General features: G+C 46.3%; 1 protein-coding gene and 1 long non-coding RNA gene across 20 annotated transcripts in view; both read right to left on the bottom strand.

Annotated features, from left to right (window-relative positions):
* The window catches only part of KCTD6 (potassium channel tetramerization domain containing 6), a 201,523-nt gene extending 197,270 nt beyond the window's left edge, over nucleotides 1-4,253 (bottom strand). For 6 of the 17 annotated variants that reach the window (XR_012128904.1, XR_012128907.1, XR_012128903.1 and 3 more), the window contains exons 1-2: nucleotides 538-3,923; nucleotides 11-77 (exon numbers count right to left, since the gene is read on the bottom strand). The gene's annotated coding sequence lies outside the window, so the exon portion shown is untranslated. The other 11 variants (XM_073230782.1, XM_073230778.1, XM_037019184.2 and 8 more) reach the window with 9 other exon arrangements.
* A 1,021-nt stretch (nucleotides 4,254-5,274) lies between these two features.
* LOC108394912 (uncharacterized) overlaps nucleotides 5,275-17,843 on the bottom strand; it is a 28,792-nt gene continuing 16,223 nt past the window's right edge. For 2 of the 3 annotated variants that reach the window (XR_005061580.2, XR_001852543.3), the window contains 2 exons: nucleotides 9,997-10,141; nucleotides 5,275-7,225 (listed from right to left, as the gene is read on the bottom strand). This is a non-coding gene — a long non-coding RNA (uncharacterized lncRNA). Of the gene's footprint in view, nucleotides 7,226-9,996; nucleotides 16,825-17,843 lie in introns of all 3 variants that reach the window. The other variant, XR_012128918.1, reaches the window with a different exon arrangement.

Raw genomic sequence — 17,843 nt, 5'->3', positions numbered from 1 at the left:
ATGTACTCACTAGCGTGACTGAAGGCTGCTGTCCTGTCTTCAGGGAAGTACAGAACTCTAATCCATGAACATCTGACCTGGGTGAATGAGAAATGGGAGACTAAAGACACGGCCAAACCCCGACATCATCAATGGCACAGCTGTTACACAAGTGCTGTACACTAATAATCCTTTTTTCTTCTTTCTTGACTAAAACAAGGTAACTTCTTGAAAAATCATAAAAAGAACATCAGATGATGCGTCTGAATCTGTTCCACAGAAAAAAACAAGGTTATCTTCTGGTACAAAGATGTAATGAAATCTCAAGTTTAATAATTCAGGAAAGCAATTATGGGAATCTATATAAGCCCATGTTTCTTATAAAGCACCCAAAAGCACCCCTACATTTGTGTCTGAGACACATCAAAGTAAAAACAAGTTACTCTTAGTCATTTCCAGTACCAATGACTAAACTCCCAAGAAATCAAGCTGTTCACGAAAGAGCTGTAAGGAAAAAAGATAATGTTGATGAGTTTAAAATTTATCGCTACTCCTTACTTCTAAACATCCTCTGTGGAGATGCTTAGATATAGCGAGAAGCAAACCAAAAAAAGGGAAGATTCCTGGTCACCCAATAGCCTCTGAATTGGTGACTGTTAGGAATGTCTCAGAGACAATGCGGATGAATGAAATAAACATAATCCAGAAGAATTTCTGGTAGCTTCCATCTCTTCTGCTAAATCATTTTCCAGAGCTGCTAACAATTAGAGAATGATCCATTTGCTTCTCATCTTCTCTGCCTTCTGGCACAGTCTCCAGCGGAAAGCTTAACGAGAAGTTAGATGACCACAGAGCAGGCAGCAGAAGGAAGATCTTGAATGGGCATCAAATGGACCTGTTTTACTTGATGAAGACAAAGAAGAATCTAGTATTCCAGAAAATTTGCCAGGAGTGGAGATTATGAGGATAACAATGAAAAGAATTTTCCTTTGAAGTTGAATTTCCTTAAAGATCGTTTCAAACAACAGTAAATGCAACTAAGCACAAACAATTACAAGTTCAAAGAAAGTCTTCTGACCCTTGAGAATCAGTTCATCTGAAAAGATCTCATCTTTGATGCAAATAAAATTCTTGTGGAAACCGCTGACCATTCCTAAAGAATATAGAGTACTGAAAAAATTCACCTACTTTCATGCTTCAAAGGTTAATTATGACTAATGCATAAATTCTGACATTAAAATGTTAGTAGTTAATTTAGTTAAGGAAAACATACTAAAGTGTTTATAAAAGCCTTAAAACAAAGTGCTAAGAATTTTCTAAAGTAGTAAATCTGAAAAATGCAAAATTCAACTAGTAACTCAGAGAATAACCTAAGAATCCCTGAAAAGCCATTCCCCTCACAATGCAGAATTGCAATTATAAGCTTTGTGGTTATGATGAACTAATAACACAAATATTGTGGGTTTATCATTTCTGATACAGTCTAAAAGTAAGAATTCTCCAGGGCAAAGTCCTACTTCTCTAAAACAGTCTATACATGGCAATTCACACCTCCACACTTGAATAAATAATACAAACCTGTAACTGCTGCCTTCCCAAAGTTTTCAGGTAGCCCTTTTAAAATGCCTTTCTACTGAAATCTTTGTGTCTGACATTCAGAATAGAAGATTCAATAAATTCCATCTATACATACCTTCAAAATTACCTTTGTACTGAATGTCTCTGTTCTTGAAATGTGGGAGTTTGAAAGTGAAATACTTTTTATAGAAGCTAGTTCAGCGACATCTAAAGGAGTCTTCTAGGTTAACATTCACATACAGGTTGGCAAAAAAGTAGCCAGGCACACAAGGACATTGTGATTATGATGTTGGGGTATCCTTAACCATAGCAAGGCAGAAATGGATTTTTTCCTAACACTAATTCTTGTGTCTCTCTCCTCTCTCCATGAGGTCTAGAAGAAAGGCATTCCAGGGTGAAATGGGACCTTAATACTAAAGAGTGGTTATAAACAGTCGCGGTATCATAAAATTCCGCTTATCCTCAGTTCCCACAAGATAAAACGGAATAATACCACTTCCCAAAAGCAATGATACCACTTAGGCACAACACAAAGGCAAGCAACTGGCCTATAACATCACACATCAGGAGTACGGTTCTGAAGTCACATTTGGGCATGTGCAGAGGAAAGAGAACTGGTTACCAGTGACGATTTGTATCCCAGTTCTGCTCCATTACTAATTATGAAACCCTGAGCAAATCACTCTTTATGCCCAGCTTCTCCTTTCAGAAAAGGAGGGGGGAAAAGCGAGACAATGAATTTGTAAACTGGTAAGTATTAAACAAATGTGAAAATATTAGTTTTTCAATAGCTAATATTGAAATTTGTTAGGCAATAGCGTAAACCAAATTTCTGCAGTAAATTTGAGAAACTTGATAGTTTGAACACAAGTCATTTTAAGCACTGGTATGAAGACAGAGGAAATATGGAACAGAAGGCCTCTTAATTTGCTTCCCATCTCCCCAAACCCTCCTTTCCCCAGAGCTCCAGAAGAGAGAACTACAAGTGAAGGGGGAGCATTCGGCTCCTATAGAGACCACCAGACGTTGGAGCTCTTGGGTCCCAGAAGGAACTTCCCTATAGCATGACTCAGGGTTATCTCCAAGGTAAAGCTGAATCCAAATAAATATGTGCATCCTGTTTCAAACTGACTCCAAAGAGGAAAATCCAAAACACACTGCAGGATTCACAGAAGGATTCACCCTAGGATTCCTTTATGTGGTAATGCTTTGGTTAAAATATGATTTATGAAAATTCTTCTCATGCAAGCCTTAGGAATGGCATCTATGGCGGTCCTGACCACTCACTCCCTAATACCTAGGCATTCCACAAAATGAAGTGTTAGTATGAACTGACAGTTCTCAACCAAAGAGCAAGTTCTCTGAAAGTATCAACCCTGCACGTAAAGAGATTTTCCTTCTCCTAGCTACATATTTGCCATTTGAAAACGTCTCAGTCTTGGGCTCAGGCCTGTGCTAAATGCTGTCCCCTGACTTCTTTCCTATCCTGGGATCGTTCATGTACTTGGGCATTTGTGACAGCAAGAAAATGAATATGCCAAGGGGAAATGGTAAGCGACAATTAGACTACCCCAAACATTCTTAGCCAAAACCAGGTCAGCCAGGTGTCTTTGCTACTCAAACCTCTTCTATCACAAAACTCCTAATATTGGATTACCAACTTGTTTCAGAACTGGTATACTTGAACAGTAACATAACTTCAGCAGAATATCCACACAGGATCTCCGTTCCGTTTCCTCCGTTCCACCCCAGATACAGCCTCCACCACCGTCAGCCCAGCAGGTGCTGCAGGGGCTCCCCAGGACCACGGCCACTTATCACCTCTGACATCAAGCACTAAAAATGCCTGGACACACAAATCTGAGCATAAAGAATTCAGCTGCAGTCAGTATCTCCCTGGGGCAGAAAAACCCCCAAGACTGAGCTCAGAAGACCTGCCTCTGGCTTTAAATTGGGGCAAACGGTGGCTAATAAGCGCCACCCGCAACAACAATCATTTTGGAGCAAACCTCTAGGTGACCCGTCCGGGCCGTGCCTCGCGGTTGCCCGCGGGCGAGGTGCCCCCACCCCGAACCGGCCCTGGCGTGGGACCGGAGATGCTCCGGGCCCCGGCGGCGGGCGGGCACGCACCGGAGCCCGACCCCGGGCCGCCGAAGCCGCACGGCCGCGCCGGGCGGGCCCCGGAACCCTCGCCCAAGCCAGGCCACCCGGTGGCGGCAGTCCCGGGGCGCGCCGTCCCGGCTGCCCGCGCTCCCCTCGGCGCGGCCCCGCCACCACCGCGCTCCCCTCAGCCCGCTCCCGGGCCGCTCCGCGCGGGCTCCTCCCTGCGTCCGGCCCTCCGGAGTCCCGGGCCCCAGGCCCGCCCCCACTCACTGCGCTGTGACGGCGGCGGCGACGGCGGCGGCGGCCGGGCCGGGAGACGCCGGCGGCCAGGGGCGCGAGCGCGAGGACGAGGACGAGCGAGCCCGCGCCAGCTGCGGCGGCGGCGGCAGAGGGGACAACTGAGCCCGCGCCCGGAGTTGCGGCTCTAGTCGCTCGGCGCGGGCGGTGCCTCCCCAGCAGAGGGGCGGTGCCGCGGGCGCGGGCGCCCCCTATCGGCGGCGGGGGCGGGAGGCCAGCAGGCCGGGCGGTGGAAAGGGCGGGGAGGAGCGCAGCCCCCGCCGGGGCTTGGAGCCCCGCCCCGGAGCCCCCGCCCCTCCCCGCCCATATGCCCCGCCCCGATGCCCCGCCCAGAGCCCGCCCACGGTTTGGGATCAGCCCCGCCCCGGGCAGAATTCACTGCGTCCTGGGGCCTCGGTCCCCGCAGCTGTTTTCTCTTGTCATTTCACGAACAGGTATGGGGCCCTAACCAGGTGCCAGGCCTCGGGGCCCAGGGCTCACCAGACAGAGGGGGCTTCCTAGTGGGAGGAGAAAACAGACAAGATCAGGGAAACAGCCAATCGGCAAAATAATGACAAGGTTTGATCGTAAGTGTTGAGAGGTGCATGATTAGAAGAATTAGATGGAGAATAAGGAGAGGGGGACTCTGCTTCAGACGCGCTGACCAAAGATCTGGACTCTGGGCCTGTGGCTACAGCACCTCCTGGCCCTGGCCTCCGTGAGGGAGGTAACCCTGCAATAAGGTCATCTGTGCTGCCTAGGGGGCAGGGTAAGGAAGGACCACCGGACCTGAAGGGTCAGAGTGGGCAACCAGGTGGGGAGAAGAGCACAGCGGACTTCAGCAAAGAAAATGACCCGTGCAAAGGCTCTGGGGCCTGCAGGAGCTGGCCTTAGATGAGGCTGGCACCCATATTGCCTTTCTGTTGCCTGGAAGGAAGCCAGGGCTGCAGAGGGTGAGGAATTACCTAAAGTCTGAGGGTTAACTGGTTCTCAAGCTCCTTCTAAATGCCATTCTCTTCCTGGTAAGCCAGACCTCTGTCTCCTTCTGGGTGGGACCGTATTTGAGGATGTTTTTGCCATTTCCCCTTCTCCACCAGGAAAACCACTGGCCTGAGAAACTCAACTGCATTTCATATCTGCATGTGGGTGAGCTAGTTCTCAAGTTTAACTTTTATCTGCATGATCATTGCAGTCATATCTGATACTTGGTTTTTCTTTGAAAACTCAAATCAATAGGTTTAATAAATGATATACACTTCATCAACATAACTGAGTGCCACAATGTCATATCCAAAAAGACAGGGAAATGTGTGAAAATGAACTGTACACAAAATGGTATACAGGGTAGAGTCCTAATTTTATTTTTGAAAACATAAATATACAACACAAAATTTCTGAAGGAAATACACCAAATCATTGATCATAGGTCTCTAGGTAGGAGGATGGAAATGCTAGTGACTGATTACTTCTTAATGTTCTTCTAAACTTTCTGTATTGTCTAGAATACATGGAAATGGAATTTATAATCAGAAAACTATGAGTTTTGTTTTTTACAAAAGAAAGATGATAACCAAAATACCCCAACACTCAGATCTCCAGGATTTGGTACCACTGAAAACCCAGAACTGCCCCAGCTTACTGGTGTCCTTGAAAGAGTCGTTTCCCTTCAATATCTGCAACTAAAAACTCAAAGGAATTAACTTCATCAGTAGTTTTCTCAGAACTATTCCTACAGATCTCAAAAGGTTTTTATTGCTATTGTAAGTTATATTTTAAAATTTACATTTCATAATGTATTGATGGTTATTGAAATGTGGTTGGTTTTTATACAATAATCTTGTATTCAGCAAACTGGAACTCCTTTTTAATTCTAACAAGTTTATTGGCTCTCTTGAATTTTCTGTGTAAATAATTATAGAGTCTATAAGCAATAACATTTGATACCTTCCTGCCCAGCCTTTATTTCCTTTTCCTTATTTTACTGCATTGACTAAAATGTTCAGCACAAGGCTGAGTAGAAGTGATGAGTGGGCATTTCTCTCTTGTTCTTGATTGTCTCTAATATGCCACCATTAAATATGCTGTTTGTTGTAGATTTTTGATAGATGCCCTTTATTGGTGTAAGGAAACACTATTTTTATTCCTTATAAAGCACTGCTTTATTATGAATAGGTGTTGAATTTTATCAAATGTGATGTAATGAATTTTCCACTAATGTAATGAATTACAATTACGGATTTTATTAATATTAAACCATCCATGCATTCCTGGAATAAATATAGCTGATGAAGTGTTATTTTTTCAATATGGTGCTGGATTCCATTTGCTAATGTTTTATTTAGGGTTTTTGCATCCATATCTTGATATACCTATTTTCCTTTCTTATTCTCTCTTTGTCTGGTTTTGCTATCAAAGCTACAAAAGCCTCATAAAATAAGTTTAGTAATGGGTGTCTATTCACTAGAGCAGCTTTTGTAAGACTGGGATATTCTGTAGGTTGGATTTTCTAAAGGATTCTCCTATAAACCATCTTGGTTTAGAGTTTGGGGGTAGAAAGTGTTTACACTTTACTCTCCAACCCACAACATTCAATCTGGCCTCAGGGCCCACCTCTCCACCTAAATAGCTTGTGAGGGGCCCCCAGAAATCTCCTTGTCACTGAATCCAAAAGAAACTCCCCGGATCTCCCACCTCAGGCCTCACTGCAGTAACGCTACTGACCACACCTCCTGGAGGAAGACAGCCTCTTCCAGACCCTGTGCTGGTTTCCCCTCTTCCTCTGCAGCTCCTCCTCCCAGACTCATGCAGATGCTCCTGTTTGCTCCGCCATTCGCTTGCCTCCATCTACACCTCTGTGGACTGGCTCTATGGATTCCATGATGGTCTCTAAGCCAAAAGATGCCCACATCCACACCTGCAGCCGACCTCTCTCCTGAATTCCAGACCTACCGTGCTGCCTACTCTCCAGCCCCGACTATGTGGCTGCTCAGTGCTTTTACCCTCTGGATCCTCTCTATTGCCACATAATAAATTATCCCAAAGTTGAAGGACTGCAAACAAAAATATCGCTTATCTCACAGTTTCCATGGGCCAAGTATTTGGAAGCAGGTTAAGAGGTAGCAGGTCTTGCTGTCTGGATGTCAGCTGGGGCTTCAGTTAGCTGAAGCCAAGGGATAGGGCTGGGGAAGTCACTTCCAAGCTCAGTCAGTTCTTTGCAGGAAACCATAGTTCCTCTTCACACAAGCCTCTCCCAAAAACACTGCAGCTGGTGTCTCCGTGGGCAAGTGATCTAAGAACAAGACAGAAGCCACGGTGTCTTTTATAACCCAGCCTTGAAAGTGACATACCCACAGTCTCTCGGTCGGGCAGAGGAAACCCATCTCAGCAGGAGAGGGTGACACACAGGAAGGGGATCCCGGGAGGAGGGGTCATCAGTTACCTTGCAGGCTGCCCACTCCGCCCTCACAACGACTCAGAGGGCAGATTCCCCACGTCACCCTGTGGCACGATGAGAGCCCTAAGGCCAGGAGCAGAGGTGTCACTGATCAAGGCCACACAGCCGCGTGTGTGAGAAGAGAGACTTGGACACAGCTCTGCCTGGCCCCCCATGGCTTCCTCCTCCTCACAGCCATCCTCTGGTGGTCTGCAACCAGTTTCCTCACCATCAGCATGTACAGACCGGACCCCTCTCGCCTAACCATGCCCAAACCCCCCAAGTCGCTGGCACAGCAGATGGTGCCACCGTCCTCCCATCTGTCCAAACCAGAGGCTTTGAGTCATGCCTGCTCTTCCCGCCCCCTCACTTCCCAGCACCAGAAAACCCAGCCCTGCCAAGCCTCCCCTCCTTGCTTCTCATCTCCACCATCCTCGCGCCGGGCCAAGCCACCAGCTTGCCTGTCCTGGACATCTGCAGTGGCTCCTCCCTGCCACCCCCACCATTCTCTCTGCCTCCACCATCCCCGTCCCTCCTCTCCAGCCTGAGTCACCCTGAAGACCCTGAGGAACTCGGAGCTGCTTGGGCCCTGCCGCCTGCTTTAAACTCCTTTGATGGCCCCCACTGTCCTCAGGACCGTGCCCCGGGCCGCTCTCCAGCCTTCCCCTCTGACCCTCTTCTCTCTCTCGGGGCCCAGCCCCTCTAGCCATGTTTCAGCATCCAGGACGCACAGCGCTTTTCTTTACCCCAGGGCCTTTGTGATGCTGTTACCTTAGTCTAGAACACTCGCCTCCCTGGCATGCCTTCAGCACACTGGCGTCTCTCAGAGAGGCCTTTCCTGACCTCCCAGCTGGGCCTTAACTGTAGTCCCCAGCTATAACCTCCACGGTGCCTCATCTTCCCTGAGGCTACCTCACGCCTTCTCAGTTGCACCATGAGCATCCTGAGAGCCAAAGCTGTGTCTGGCTGGCTCATGACATCACTTTAGAACCTCACATGGCACCTGCCACTTCACATGTGCTCAACAGCTAGGGGCCTGTTGGGTGCACTCTCTCCGCAGCTCCTCCCCCCTTGCCCTCCACAGTCCAGCCACTGGACCATGTCCGCTTCCTTAAATGAAGCCTGGGATCCCTCACCTCTGGGTCTTTGTGCATGCTGTTCCGTCTGAGGGGATGTCTTTCCCTCCTTTCCCCCCAGGTACTCAGCTAACTCCTCTAGAGTCATCAGGAATTAGGTTTGCCACATTTTGCAAATGAAAATACAAAATGCTCAGTTAAATCTGAATTTCAGATAAATAATGCATGACTTTTTTAGTATGTCACAAATATCACATTAAATACAAGCATCCCGTATTTTATCTGGCAACCTTAGAGGCATCCAGCCCCGGCTCCCCCTTTTTTGAGGGCTCTCCCTGGCCTCCACCCCCACCCCTTAGATTCAATCACTCCCATCCCTGGCTCCCAAACACCCCTCTGCTTGCCCCTGCTGAGCATAAATACTGTTCTGAAATTGTTACCAACTAGAACGTGACCTCACTGACAGAGGGGACTGCATCTCAGTCTTCATTCAGAGTGTCTCCGTTTACCTGGGACAACCGTGGCCACAGGAAACGGTTAGGAAGGTTTCCTGACCGGAGAAATGAAAGCACACCCAGGAGGAAAAAGCAGACCAGCTGGGAAAGGAGGCAGCAACTGAAACCTGGGCCCCAAAATGGGACGAATGCCTTCAATGCCTCCCCTTCCTACCCCACCCCCACCCTGCCTGTATCTGTCACATAGAGCCCAGCCTTAGGGAGCCTTAGGATTAGTGGGGCGGGGACGCAAGAAGAAATCAGAAGCTCTGGCTTCTGTTATTAGTCTCAAAAAGTCCCTTCAGGGGGGTTTCCAAAACAGCCTCGTGAGCGCTCCAATGGGAGCCCCGTGGGGAGCAGGCTGGGAGCAGAAGCCTCAGCCATAGACCCGACAGTGGCTGCGAGACGCCGCTGGGTAGGAGGTGCTCCAAAGGCCCGGAGGTACCGCTCCGCCCTGGAGAGCCATCCGAGTCCGGGCAGGTCACCTGACACTGAGCCCACCAGCGTCCACCCAGTTAGTGCCCAGACCCCTTCCAGTCCGGGAATGGTCCCTAGGGTCCCAGCAGGTAAGGGACCCGAAAGCAGTTAATTGTGTGGATTATCCGGACCCAAGATTTTGCTCAGTTCCTTACAACTGCCCCTCCTGGAATACTCGACCCACCAAGGAACTGGCCAGTGAAGAAACCCCTCCACTCTGCCTCTCTTGGTGGTGGGTTCTGTCTTTCCTTTGTGTAGGTGGTCTCTCCCTTCTCCCCCTCAGTCCCATTTAGTCCTTGTGCCACTGGTTTCAGGAGCTGAGGTTCTGCTGGGGCTGGTCAAAGGCATTCCCTAGCCTTGTACATACCAGCTGCGCTGATCGGGTAATACTTTCTGAACAGTCTCCCCACCCTGCCCGGGACTGGCCCCAGTCCCTTTGCACACTTGCTGCAGCCTCTAGACTGCCCCATTGGCACAAGGCACCCTTGCATCTGGCAGTTTCCAATGCTGACCTGCAGCCACAGAGACACTTCCTAAGTTTGACAAGAGCACTTTTCCTTTTTATAAGGCTTCTAATTACCTATTATTTCTGATGTTCTCTTTCATCAGCTTCCAGAACTCTGCTGGGAGCTCCAGACCAGGGGGAAGAATCTGGTTCTCACGAGTGTTGAGAGAGAGGCCCTGTGGTCGCCCTTGGATGTCACATCCTCTTCGCCAGGATGACTCTGTAATTAGAGAAAATAGATCTGACATTAGGCCAGGAATCAGAAGCTCTGGCTTCTGTCGTCAGTCCCAGGAGTGCCCCAGTATGTCACATCCAAGAAGGGCCTCGGCCTTGCCAGTCAGAAAGGAACGACGGGGCCTGGACCATAGCACGGCCAGCTGGCGTGCAGGAGGCAAGACAACCCCAGGCTCTGAGTTCTCATCTTCCCTGACAGCTCAGGGCTCTAACCGCTTATCGGTAACACATTTTAGGGCTTGATTGTGCTCCCCGCAATTCCCAAACCGCTTCCTCTGCATGTGCCTGCTAATTTATCAAGGGCCATATTTACTTGTAAGGCACAGCTCCTGCCTCTCTGTCCCATGCCTCCCAGGATGCATCTCTCCAGGTCCTACGGCCTCTCTTTCCACAGGACTTCCTGCCTGGATGCTCACCCTCTCCCTCAACCTAGTGAGGGGGCACTCAAGCTTTTGTCTAGCAGTTCTGCGGGACTCTGTCTGAAGCATGGTCGTATTACCTTCACAGAGTCCTTACATTTTACAGAAGGCGCAAAGAACAGTATTTGTAAAGCTGCCATAGTGCGCGATCTGTTAATGTTCCAGGGGCTTCTGAAGTAAAAGGTATGATTAGAAGGCAGGAACACTATTTTTAAGCCTATTAAAATGTCCCTTGGGTTTCATGATGACGGTGGGGGCTCAACACCTCAGTGGCTAACAGTGGATCCATTGTTATCCTGGCAAAAACCATCACATCATGTAGGGAAGTAACTATAGTAACCACATGAAGAGCCGTATTTCAGGATCCAGAATTCTGTTACCCACGTCACTTATTTCCTGCCACTGACGTCAGGTCCCAAGACAGCAGAGCACACAGGGGCTCGCCTGGGACCCGCACTCACCAGCAGTGTGGGTGCGGCTGGGCCCCCTCAGGAGCCCCTGGCCTCGGTGTCCTCAGCTGTAAAATGGAACGAGACCGCTCCTTGATAGGGTTGTTGTGACAAGGAATGAGGCGATTTTAGTATGAAAAACTGATAATGCACTGCCTGGCATGAAGTCGGTGCACAATAAGTTGGTAGCTCTTATTATAATAACTAATTGCTATACTGCTGATTTGAAACGATAAATATAGAACTGAAGCTCTGGCAGACAGCAGGAGAACTGAGCTTGTGGGTACATTTTGAGACTGATGATTTGATTGTTCCACCAAGGCCCCTCCAAACATCCATTTGTTTTGGTTGCAGGTTAAATACTGTCCACCTGGATAATCGCTATGAATAATTAAGGGACAGTGGCTTCTCCTGATGTTCTTACAGCACCCGCGTGATTAGCTAAATATGTCTTTTTTATAACCCTTTCTGTACTAAGACGTACAAAACCTAACATCATAAAACTAAGTTGCCAGAATGATGTAATTATACTAAATAATAAACAGGAAAGTAATAACTTTTTATTACTTGGGAAGCAGTGGTGTCCCCATCTTGGCTGTTTGGGTTTTGTTTTGTTTTTTTTTAAATGAATTTTGTTCCTGGAGTATAATATTCATATAGAAGTGTGTACCAAACATAAATGAACAGCCTGATGAATTTTTACAAAGTGAAACCGCATCACCAGGGCCCCAGAAACCCTGTCATGCCCGGTGCCGGCTGATCATTTCTTTTCCTCTTCCTCCTCTTTCTTCTTCAAGGCACAATTTATAAGCTCTGGAGCCACAGGGGCACACAGGCAGGGCCAACAGACCCCTCTGACAGACTAGAACCAGAATCATCCCCACCCTCACCTTGGCCTTCCTCACACCCCAGGGCTGAGGGCTGTGTGACCCTCAGTAGGTCCCCAAGGAGAGGGCGTATGTGCCCAGGCAAGGCTGCAGTGAGTGGTTTTACAACAGCTTAGCAGGGCAGACCCCTGGGCACAAAGTGCAGTTCTAGGAAAGAAAGCTTCATGTCTGTGGACTGAGACTCATACCCACTCTGGCAAGAACTTGGAGATGCGTGTGCCCAGGAGACGGGGCTGGTACACACACACGAGGTCCATGGACTGCAGCGAGGAGTAATAACAAACAAGGCAAACCTGGAATCCCACTATGGGCCACCACCTGGAGGGCAGCGCCCTGGTGGCCAACATTCAGAGGACTTTGGTCTAGGCTTGGGCACAAACAGGAAGCAAGTGAGGGAGGCGAGGAAAAAACAAACACACCCGGCGGAAAACCACCATTCGCAGCCTCTCACACCCAATTCTTACTAAACCCAGAGATTGGGGTTTGCAACTAGGGCTTTGCCATTAAAACTGTAATGCTTACGGTGGTGAAGGCATAAGGCTTGTGAATTTGTGAATTTGACACCACAGCCTTCTGTGCCAGCGTGTGACTAGATCTGCCCCTCCAGCGGGAAGAAGTCAGCTCACGTGTCACTATTAGCCCCCAGGCCCTGCGGTGAGTGTCAGCTCTTCTCCAGAAGCAACTGAACTACCGAATCTCTTTAAATCAGTGCTGACAGCCTAAACCGGAGTTCAAAAGCTTCAGGCCCCAGAGGCGGCCCTCTGTCTTAGGGCTGCACCAGGACGGGTGAATGGTTCTGATTCAAATGAACCAGAGCTCACATTTCACTGTTCTCATCGCCTTAACATTTACATTCTGAGAGCCTGGGGACTTGGATCTTTGAGGTACAGAACAGTAACCTTTGCTACAGTGAAGCCTCGGCTGTCTTCAAGCCGAACAAAAAATGGTGCTCTTTTTCCCCAGTCTAGCCTTGAGGCTGTCGGAAAGGTCAACACAGGGGAGGAGCTCTGTCGGCAGCGAAATCTCAGGAAATCTTAGAGCTTACAGGGACTGTGGTGCCCATCTAAGTCCACTCTGACATTTTATGCATGAGTCAACTCAGGCTGAGGAGAGATCAAGCAACTTTTGCAGAGGTCACATTGCTGGAGGTTGATGAACTGTAACTGAAGACCACAGTTACCTGGTTTTGCCTATTCACTCATTATCGTGAGCCTCTGTTGGTTACTATTTGGAGACTTCTGTAGTTGTATGGGGAGTGGGGAACAGGGCCCCATCTTTCCCTGTGAGAGACAGCAATGCTCCAAATAAATCCCTCTTCTCGTTTCCTGGAAGCAGGGATGGGACCTAGGACAGGTCACTCCCACCCTGATTACTCTGAATTTAATAGGACACTCAACCTCCAGCCTGACTGTATGTCCAGACCGCCCAAAGATGCCAGGCTGGCTCTGCCTGGACAGCATACCACTCTGAGCAGTGTCAGGATCATCTTACCTGGTAACCGGGTCATTCATTCACCAACTTGCACAATGAATAGTTTGCCTAAAATTCAGACCTCTAGGAGTATTTTTGCATTCATTCAACTGCTGTATTCTTTTTTCTTTTTGTTTCTGGTTACCTTTTCAGTATTTTTAGGGATTTTTTCACCTGCTAAATTTTGTATTTCTGATTAAGTATTTATGGGCTGTGTCACCTTTTATAAACAATGAGATTGTTCTTTATCGCTGTGGGAGTCTTTTGCTAATAGGTGAACCATTGAACATACTGTAAGGGGCTTTTTTGCAAATTTGCCTAAAGACTCTTTGAAGTTGTATGTTTACATACAAGAAATCCTTACTGAAGTTGATATTCAAGGTATTCAATTCAGAATCATCCTAAATTTTAAACACAAAATGGAATGCCCTTAGTTAGCCATAATCTGACTTTAGCAATGGGGATGGGGTCAGTGCAGCTCCTAACAAGTGGTGGTAACTAATGTCTGGTTACAATGAATAAGGCTATACCTGACTAAATGAGCAACACTGGGTTCACATTCGATCCAAGTCCATAAACAAGTTATTCAGTTTGACTATAATCTTTAAACACAACTAACGTTTCTCAAAGGCCAGCTACCTGCCAAAGTGGGACTGAACACTGGTCTTATGTTTTCCCTTCAGTTGCTCTCCCTGACAGCAGGGCCTCCTCTTTGTTCACTACCGTGCTCCTGCTTTCCTACAGGAGATGCTCTAAAACTTGCTGCTAGTTGGCACTGTTGTTATGTAGCACCTCAAATGCACAGAAGAGGAAATTCATGCTCAGGAGTTGTTAGTGTCCAAAGACATCAAGAAGGGCAGCATGACCCTGGAGCCTAGGGGGAAGTGGACCTCACCCCTGTACTCTAACAGCCAAAGCCTGGAGGGTGGTCAGGGTGCACAGACACATCCAAAACGTCTAATTGCCAGTTAGTGCTGGGGGACCGGGAGGCAGCTGTGTAGGTACAGAGGTCCTTGGGAGGAGATGGTTCTGAAATGAGTCTCTAAGGTCTCTAGGTGACTATTATTGAGGTTAGAACACTCCAGAATGAGCCCAGACTTAAATGGGAGCCTTGGGACAGTGGGCAGGGGCACAACAGTTAGCTTGATGGTGAGGAAAGAATCGTACTGAAAATCCCAGACCATAAACATGGGACCCTGTGGACCACCAAAGAGATTAGTCTTAACCTCTCTTTTTTCTTCATTTAATGTATATTACGCTTATCTTCTCTACAAATTAAAATGGTCTCCGATTCTCCTGAGCCTTTGGACTAGTGCCGTCACACTAACAGTAGTCAATAACATCTTGCATAAAAAGAAAACTGTGGTTGGAAATGTAAAATGGTACAGTACTCTGGAAAATAGTCTGGCAGTTCCTAAAAAACTAAGCAGACACTTATCCTACAACCCACGGCAGCTGCAGTCTTGGGCATTTATCCCAGAGAGGTGAAAACGTATGTTCACAAAAACCTGTAAGTGCTTGTTCACAGCAGCTTTATCTGTTAGAGCTCTGAACCAGAAACAGCCAAAATGTCCTACAATAGGCCAATGACTAAACTGTGGCACATCCACACTACAGAATACTATTCAGCAATTAAAAGGAGACAACCTGGATAGGTCCCAAAGGCATTATGCTAAGTGAGAAAACAGTCTCGTGCTGATTCCATTTATATAATAGTCTCAAAATGACAAAATTTTAGATATAGAGAACTGATTAGCAGTTGCCATGGGTAGGGCTGGGGATGGAGAGGGTGCATGTGATTCTAACTGGGCAGCACGAGGGAGATCTCCGTGGCGATGGACAGGTTTGTCTTGATTGCCAGTGGTAGTTATTCAATTCCACAGAGGTGATAAAATAGTACATACACATGCATAGTGCCATTGTCAACTTCCAGGTTTTGATATTGTATATACAGTTCCCTGAGCTGTAACCATTGGGGAACACTAGGTGAAGGGTACAAAGACTTCCTTTTACTATCTTTGAATGTATATATCTGTGAATAAAGGATTATTGCAAAATAGAAAGTTTAAGAAATAAAAGAAAAGAGTGGTTGGAAGCATCATCTGATTCCTCAAATTTCCCTTCATAACCATTCTGAAAAGATTCTAATAACGTGGAAAGATGGACATGTCTCTCATAGAGCCTATTCCTTTTGTAGCTTCATAATATTCCATTTCATGCCTGCACCATATACATTTTTAATTCCAAACCCTGAATATTTCGGTTATTTCCATTTTTTTACCAATACAAATAGTTACCATGGGTCATCTTAACATAAGTCATTTCACTCATTGCTTTTATGACTATGTTTGTAGTATAAATTCCCTGACGTGGCAAAACTTATTTTCTTAACACATATACTATATTGCTATATTTATGCTGTATTTTAAGGAACATATAAATTTTTTTCAGAGCCTCATTTCTGAAAATAGGTATTTATATACACATTCCTTTCTTTTTTTTTTTTTTTTTAGAAGAGCAAGGTACAGGCTTTTATTTAGAGATAAAGTGAGAGAATAGAGCTCCCGGCTCACACCAGGAGGGGACAAGAGAGTTCGTAGTGGTGCATTGTCTACGGGGTTTTATAGGCAGCTGAGGATTTTTCGAGAACATGAAAAAAATCTTAGGGGTGTGGACTTGCTAAGTGGTCTCTGAATATTTAGAATGAACTTAACACAAGCAACTTCCTCTGATGATTTCTCCCTGAGATACCAGCATCTTGGTCTGGGGTCATTTAAACAAGGCCACCTGCTCAGCCCCCAAGGTGGGCTGAGGCATTGTTTGCTAAAGAGTAAGGGAAGAATTTTTAACGTCTTAACTTCTTGGGTATTAAAATGCAATCTTATCTTTAAGGTGGAATCCTTCCTGCCTTTTACTGTGTTGTTTATGCCTGGGCTTAATTGCTAAATTAGTTGCCCAGTTTGCAAAATCACTTCATCAGATCTGAAGGAGAAAGACAGCACATAGGCCTGGGCCTTTTAGTATGCTAAAGAGAACCTTACACATAATTATAAATGGTTAGCATAATAAAACATGTGCTACTCTTCTTTATCTGGGGAACATGAACTGATTTTACTGAAGAATGATTCTAGAGTTCAATGTTTAATATAGAGTTTTAGTAGGGGGGTTTCCTTGCATGTAGTTACATTGCTCTGACTGCAAATATCCTGCCCTGCCCCTTCCAGGGGCCCTCACCCTACTCTGACTACATCTATGGTCCCTGTCTCATTCCCCCCCTACAGATAGAGACCCTAGCTGCTGCTAGGGAAAGGGGGCGACGACTGCTCTGGCTGCTTCATGCTGAGAGGGGGTGCAGTAAGGTCTCCATCACTGGTCATTCGAGAGGGCCTCGGAAGATGGGCACTTCTATTCCAGGTTCTATCTCCATTTGCAGTTTTGTGGCTTCTAGGCAAGATAGAACGAATTGTGTTATTTTTAAGTTAAGTAGCAACATCTGGAGTTGGATTTTCCATTCTGGAAGGACAAACTTGTTGAGATTAAGAATGCATGGCTGAATATAAGAACTAGAGATAGTAAAACTTTAATTGCAATGATAAGAGAAAACTAAAACATCTAGAGAATGATAGCTAGATATTTTGAAGAACCTAGAATTCTGGATCTAGTTTGTCTCAATGACTAGTATTAGGATTTAGTACAGATAAGGCTGCATTATTGACACAATACTTTTCTCTAAAATCACCCTCATTTTTACTAGAAGTAACCAGATTAAGAAAATAAACACTTGGTTTTATTATTTGCATAAGTGCAGCAAGAAGAGCAATTGATTACATATGCTCTTTTAAATATGCTTTTCTGGAACTTTTCATAAGGAATTTCAGATTAAACTTTTAAAGGCCTCTTGAGGCCAGACAGCCAAGCCAGACTTGCCATCAGGTTGTCCCTTCAGTACCTGTTCATTTGGGTGAATTCCTCTCTTCTTGAGGTTCCTGCACCTGCCAGGAAGTGTGACCTTCCTCACTCACCTGGTAAGGCTGCTGGGAACTCTGTAAGCAAGGTACCAGGCCAGTTCTTGATAAAGTCAACCTTAGTTCCTGAAAGCTGTTCATATCAGAGTTTAAACACGTGTCTCTCAGGTATGACATTCCAGTCAAAGCCTTGGTAATATAACCTGTGTTTTTAATTGGTTCTCTTACAAGGAAAGCAGGTTCTTATTGAACTTATGCAAATAAACATACTGCCATGAAATACAGAAATACCGAAAGCTTTTAAATTCCTGAGGGGTCAGGTAGAAAGAAAGATAAATGTTTCAATTCTGCTTATAAAGGTATTGTCATTTACGAAACTGTTGTCAGTCAGCTTAAGAGAAAAAGCTTAAAACACTTTATCAGCAACATTTGAAACAAAAAGTCACAAAATCATCTTCCTTAGTTTACTTAATCCTATGTAACAAATACCTGTTCTGC

Source organism: Manis javanica, chromosome 3, assembly GCF_040802235.1.
Source record: "Manis javanica isolate MJ-LG chromosome 3, MJ_LKY, whole genome shotgun sequence".
Taxonomy (NCBI): domain Eukaryota; kingdom Metazoa; phylum Chordata; class Mammalia; order Pholidota; family Manidae; genus Manis; species Manis javanica.
The sequence above is the reverse complement of the archived record's forward strand: the minus strand, read 5'-3'. Positions and strand labels throughout refer to the sequence as shown.